Genomic DNA, 7,367 nt, shown 5'->3' on the forward strand with positions numbered 1-7,367 from the left:
ATCTGGCTGCATTATAGTTTGCGTGTGCTGACAGGATACAATTACGGCTGTTAGGACAATTGAGACGAGATGGTGGCTAAATTACGTAAATAACTAAGTTTTAAATGTCACTGAAGAGCGAAGAGGGCGGTTGTTGTGGAAGGAAATTGACTAATCACAAGGTGCCTCCTACCTATGAGTAAAAGGCAGTGAATTCTTCCACGTGTTTTAGGTGAGAAAAGAGATACATAGATTTGGAATATTGTTTCTGGGATCAGTTTACATAGGATCTTGCTTTTACCCATTTTTATCAATAGAAATAACTCAATTTTACTCTAAACTCTATAATAGAAATTTTGGATAATATTACATGTAGTATTTCAATAATTTTGGGAACAACACTGCTTCTTATAATTTGTATAAGAATTAGTTTAAAGGGAATCATAGGGCTAGAGATTGAATTCAGATGTCACAAAGTCAGGCAGAGAACACACACATTATGAGAGCATATATAAATACATTTTTCTAGCTTCAATTCATGACAGTTTTTCATTTATTTACTTTTAATGAAAAATGAATTAAAATGTAATTTACAGTGAAAGTATAAAACACTAATCATGGCTCCATTCTTTTACAATAAGCATTCTGAGTATGTATAAGCTCATTAAGGTTTATAAAACTTTTGTTTGAGTGGCTATCTTAAACTAGTTGTGTGATGTTTTTATTTTGAATTGATTGGAATAAAGTGGTTTAAAGTAATATAGACAACCAAATGAACGCAGAATAAATGTCTCAAGGGAATCCTCCATAACTCCCCTCCTCATATTGAAACTATAAATCTACCACTTTCCTTTGTTTAAATTTGGCACGTAAGATTTTATCTGTGACTATTTAGCAAATATCTAATCACTCAGAAGTCTTTCATGTATGCACTGTATACAGGGAAATAAACCATGTCATTTTTTTCATATTGTGCTGTCATCAATTAATTCATAAGGCCCCTGGCATTTCAGATGGAAGATGACGGAATTTTTTTCTGGGTAATATTTACTTATTATTCAACTGTCCTAAAATTGCTAGTACCTTTATAGAAAATTAGGATCAGTAAAAAATGTTCAAAATTTGATTTAGAGTCACCCTTGCACAGGTTAGGCTTGCCTTGCAAGTCAGATGTGGTCCAGGCCCACCCTGCTTTGTACTACTACTTGACTCTCTCATCCAGATGCCTGAGGAAGTGCACCATGGAGAGGAAGGGGTGAGACCTTTGTTTCAAGCAGAAATTGCCTATCTAATGTCCCTCATCATCAACACTTTCTAATCAAACAAGGAGATTTTCCTCCGGGAGTTGATCTCTAATGCTTCTGATGCCCGGGACAAGATTTGGTATGAGACCCTGACAGACCCTTCCAAGTTGGACAGCAGGAAAGAGCTAAAGATTGATATCATCCCCAACCCTCAGGAGTGCATGCTGACTTTGGTGGACACAGGCATTGTCATGACCAAGTTATTCATAAATAACTTGGGAACCATTGCTAAGTCTGGTACAAAGGCTTTCATGGAGGATTTCCAGTCTGGTGCAGACATCTCCATGACTGGGCAGTTTGGAATCAGCTTCTACTCTGCTTATCTGGTGGCAGAGAAAGTGGTTGTGATCACAAAGCACACTGATGACGTACAGTATGTCTGGGATTCTTCTGCTGGTGGATCCTTCACCCTTTGAGAAGACCATGATGAGCCCATTGGCTGGGGTACCAAAGTGATCCTTCACCTCAAAGAAAACCAGACAAGAGTACTTAGAGGAGGTCAAGGAAGTGGTGAAGAAATACTTGCAGTTCATAGGTTATCCCATCACCTTCTACTTGAAGAAGGGACAAGAGAAGGAAATCAGTGATGATGAGATAGAGGGAAGAAGAGGAGAAAGGAGGAGGAAAATGCAAGAGGGATGAGAGAAGCTTAAGATTGGGGATATGGCATCTGATAAGGAGGGCTGAGAGCAGCAAAATGAAAAATAAAACAAGAAGATCAAGGAAAAGTACATTGACAGGAAAAGCTGAATAAGATGAAGCCCATCTGGACCAAGAAATGGATGACATCCTCCAAGAGGAATATGGTGGATTCCAAGAGCCTACCACCGACTGGAAGGCCATTTGGCAGCTCAAAGCACTTCTCTCTGCAGAAAGGCAGTTGGAATTCAGGGCATTGCTCTTCATTCCCAGAGAGCTCCTTTGACCTCTTTGAGAACAAATAAGAAGAACAACATAAAATTATATGTCCGTCGTGTGTTCATCATGGACAGCTAGTGATGAGCTGATACCTGAGTGCCTCAACAAATCAGTGGTGTGGGGTTGATTCCAAGGACCTTCCCTGAAACATCTCCCCCAAAATGGTCCAGCAGAGCAAATCCCTGAAAAGTCATCCTCAAGAACATTGTGAAAAGTGCCTTGAGCTCTTCTGAGTTGGGGCTGAAGACAAAGAGAACTACACGGAAATTTTGTGAGGCATTCTTCAGAATTTAAAGCTTGGGAATCCATGAGAATTAATTAACTGTTGCCTTCTGAGCTCCTTCCTACCACATCTCTCTTCTGGAGATGAGATGACTTCCTTGTCAGAATATGTGTCTCACATGAAGGAGACACAGAAGTCCATCTACTATATCACTGGTGAGACCAAAGAGCAACTGGCCAACTCCTGTGCAGTAATAGGGCTTTGAGGTGGTATATGTGACTGAACCCATTGATGAGTACTCCGTGCAGCAGCTCAAGGAATTTGATGGGAAGAGCCTGGTCTCAGTGATGAAGGAGGGCCTGGAGCTACCAGAGGATGAGGAAGAAAAGAAGAAAATGGAAGAGAGCAAGGCAAAGTTTGAGAATCTCTGGAAGCTCATGAAGGAGATCTTGGACAAGAAGGTTGAAAAAGTGACTATCTCCAATAAGCTTGTGTCTTCACCCTGCTGTATTGTGACAAGCACCTATGGCTGGACAGCCAAATGGAACAGATCATGAAGGCTCAGGCACTGAGAGAGACAATTCTACAATGGGCTACGTGATGGCCAAGAAACACCTAGAGATCAACCCTGACCACCCTATTGTGGAAACTCTGTGGCAGAAGGCTGAGACAGACAAAAACTACAAAGTTGTCAAAGACCTGGTGGTGCTGTTGTTTGAAACTGCTCTATTCTCTCCTTGCTTCCTCACTTGAGGACAAAACCCACTCAACCACATCACCATTGATTCAAACTAGCCCAGGCATTGACGGAAGACGAGGTGCTGCAAGTACAGCCCTAGTGCTGCTGTTCCTACGATGAGATCCTCCATTGGAGGGATGAGGATGCTCTGGCATGAAGAAGTGGATTAAAGGCTCCTGGGAAGCCCTTGCCCTCTGTATAATCCATGTGGGTTCCCCCAACAGCCTTGGACTGGCTTTTAACCCACTGGCTCTCTGCTCATGTCACAAGAATCTCTTCTATCTGTCCCTTGTTTCAAGGCAGGAAGATCTCCCTCCTACAGAATATCTGTGTTGGGGGTTGTGTTATTGTGTTTTTTTTGTTTGTTTTATTTTGTTCTGAAATTAAAAGTATGCAAAATAAAGAAGATGCAATTTTATACAGAAAAAAATGTTGAAAATTTAATCTGAGAGGGAAATTTTATATGACAATTTATAATATTTCTTAAAGAACAAACTGATCCTAATAATATATGTATATTATTATATTTTATACTATATATATTTTTTAAAAAACTTATTCAGCTTACATCCTGCTCTGTTCCCTTCCTGGTCACCTCTTTTCTGTATAACCCTTCCCTCATACCCCTTCTTCTCTGAGTGGATCGAGGCCCCCATGTGTATTCCCCTACCTTGGCATGTCAAGTCTCTGTGAAACTAGATGCATCCTCTACCACTGAGACCAGACAAAGCAGTCCAACTATAAGAACGTATTCCAGGTACTGGCAACAGCTTTTGCAATAGCCCATGCTCCAGTTGTCTGTGACCCACATGAAGGCTAAGCTGCATATCTGCTGCATATATATGGCCAGAGGAGGATTGATTCAGCCCCTGTATGTTCTTTGGTTGATGGATCAGTCTCTGAGAGCCCCAAGTATTAGTTGACTCCGTGGGTCTTCCTGTGAAATTCCTATCCCTTAGGAGCTATAGTTCTTCCTCCTGTTCTTCCATAAGAATTCTCAATCTCCATCTCCTGTTTGGTTGTGAGTATCCAAATTTGACTGAGTCAGCTTCTGGGTAGAGCCTTTCAGAAGACTGCCAAGCTAGATTCCTACCTGCAAGCATAATTGAGTATCATTAGTAGTGTCAGGGATTGGTGTTTGCCCAGGGGATGGGTTTCAAGTTGGCCTGGTTATTGGTTGGTCATTCTTTCAGGCTCTGCACCATCCACTGTCCCTGTATTTCTTGTCAACAGGATAAATTTGGGATAGAAAGTATTGTGGGTGAGTTGGTTTCTCTATTGCTTCACTCAGGTTCCTGCCTGGCTACAGGAAGTTGGCTCTTCAGGTTTCATATCCCCAATGCTAAGAGTCATAGACAAGGTCACCCCATTGAATCTTCGGCACCTCCCTTATTACAAGTCTCTGTCATTTCCTGGAGATGCCCCCGCACCCTGGACCCTATCAACCCACACCTGTCTGGTACAGATTTTCATTCACATTGATGGATATCTGGCTATCCCACCTTTTCCTGCCCATATCTAATCCTAACCCACCCCATCCCATCCACTCCCCCCCTTCCATCTGCCTCCTAGGATCATTTTATTTCCCCTTCTATGTGAGAAATAAGCATCCTACCTTGTGCCTTCCTTCATTTTTAGCTTTTTCAGGTCTATGGAGTGTAGCAGGGGTATCCTGTATTTTATGTCTAATATCCGCTTATAAGTGAATGCATCCCATGCATGCCATTTTGGGATTGGCTTACCTCAGTCAGGATGATATTCTCAAGATCCATCCATTTGCCTGCAAAATTTATGGCATCTTTGTTTTTAATAGCTGAAAATTATTGTTTTATAGATGTACCACATTTTCTTTATGTAGTCGTCAAGTTTATTATCCAACTCAGCAATTTCTACAATACATGGCTTCCTAGACCTCTTAATCCCTGTCTCATAAAACTGCTTGTTAATATTTATCACTGTAGAAAGGAAGCTAAATATGTCAATATGTAAAAATTGGCAAGAAAATGTCTTTACATTTTATCCTCATTTTAGAATGCAACAATACTCCTTATACTAAAATTTTATTCTTAAATGGTATGCTATATATGCCATCATCAACCTTATCCATCATATGTATATGACCTTCTTGATGTATATTTTTTCTTTTTCTTAGTTTAATCTTGATATAGTGTTTATGATAATCCCTAAACATACTATACAGCTAATATTTCCAATAAGAAATCATAGTGAATGTCTTTCTTAAAGAAAAAATTACATATATTTAATGAATATCATGGAAATAAATCCCAGCTGGTTATTTACACCAATTATATAAAATTCTGTCAGGATTTATATCTTGGAGAGCAAGAAAATTGTGATAGAAGCTGTTAAACTATTATTTATACAGATAATAAGAATAACAAGAATATGAAAATGAGATTATCAATTATTAAGAAACTTGAAGTGACCTTGGTTGATGACCAGATACAGTATTATGTCTTTTTCAGCATTTTAATGATCATGGCCACGATTGAAGGCAATACTTTGTGATTTTGAGAAGGCAAAGTGGAATTGACTATAGTATTGGTTTAGTGCTATCTTTGGATTACTTAAATGATGCAGTAAAATATAATACATAAAGTACAAGTAAAGGAGGACATGAATGCAGCTGAAGAATATTGGAAACTCTAGATGAACTAATGATGGACTAAAAAACTTGTCATAGAAAATACTCAAGGCTCTTAAGGACAAGATAACTATTTTGTTTGTGATATTGTGAGACAATGTTACAGTGCACAGGTCAAAATCTTTTGTTATAGTGAACACAACCCTTTTAGAGTTATTTTTTTTACTTCTTGAGATTAATTTTGAGACTTTGATACAGGACAAGATAACATCTTTTGGCATAATTTTTTCAGAGAGGATACAGGCAGTGGGAAGAGACTGAACACTGGATATATGATTCTCATTAGTCATGATAGGGTTGGGTGAAAACTTAAATGCAGAGATAAGGTCACAAAACAATAAAATGAGAAGCAGGTGAGCCTAAATAAAAAATAGAAATAAATTGTATGTGTATAGGAGAAAACAGAGGTCTGGAAAAACATATTAAGTCTATCCCTTCCTAACATGTTCTCTGAACTGTACACCACAGAAAAACATAAAAAGGATATTTGTGGAAATAAAATATTTTTTAGATTTTGCATAGTGTTTTATTTTCATAATACTTATTTTAGGCTTACACATTCTCCTGTATTGGTGAGCTTTATTCCCAAATCAAAAGAATTTCTTTCTCTAAACATTCCTTTTTTGTCCAACCAGTCAATCATAAAACATTGCAGCTTTTAAGAACTATTTCCTGAGGCACAGGTTTGTCTAGTCTATTACTATATAGATGAGGGGAAGACATTGACAACATGTTGAACTTTTATTAGATTTATGTAAAGTTTAACAAAGTCTATATCAGTGACTTCTAGAATGAGACACTAACGAGTTGTGTCCTTCACATCAAAGGATTTTCCAAGAATAAGAGGTTATATTATTCACCACAGCTATGTAATATGGAAAATAACTTTCATATGTGTGAATACAGATGGCGTTGAGGAGGACTGGAAACTTGTATACCATGTTTGTTGTTTAAGAAAAACGTGATAACAAATTTAAGAAATAAAATATTTTATAAAACAAAAATGTATTGTTAGCTTGTGTTGATTTGTTATTTGAAAAAGATATTTTAAATTAAATGTGTTATCATATTATTTATTATTATTATTATTGCTTGTAATAGTTATTGGGGTTTGTAATAGTGCCTTATTATGCAGTCTGTCCTCAGGCAATACTATGTGTAAACTCATATATTGGAATTTACAAGGTTATTATATTCACAAGTCATTAAATGCAATTTATCTTATAAGCTCCATTTTGATTAGTAGTTTATATAGAAATAATACTTTAAGATATTTTATAGCATATTTTACTATGAATTTTTTAGATGAATTTAGATACACAAATAATTATCATTTGTTATACATTCCTACAATATTCAGTGCAGTAACATAATTCACAAGTTTGTGACCTAGGAACAGTAGGCTGTACCATGTGGTCTAGGTGAAGAGTAGAATATGCTATCTAAATTTTTGTAAAAACACTCTGAGGTGTTCATACAATAGCAGAAAGTATGCTTCTTAGAATGAATATTTGTCTATAAGTCATACTTCAAAAATGA

General features: G+C 37.5%; 1 pseudogene; it reads left to right on the forward strand.

Annotated features, from left to right (window-relative positions):
• The first annotated feature begins 1,201 nt into the window (after positions 1-1,201).
• LOC116888176 lies at positions 1,202-3,283 on the forward strand (annotated as a pseudogene).
• Positions 3,284-7,367: the final 4,084 nt, after the last annotated feature.

The sequence above is a fragment of the Rattus rattus genome, chromosome X (genome assembly GCF_011064425.1).
Source record: "Rattus rattus isolate New Zealand chromosome X, Rrattus_CSIRO_v1, whole genome shotgun sequence".
In the NCBI taxonomy this organism is placed as follows: domain Eukaryota; kingdom Metazoa; phylum Chordata; class Mammalia; order Rodentia; family Muridae; genus Rattus; species Rattus rattus.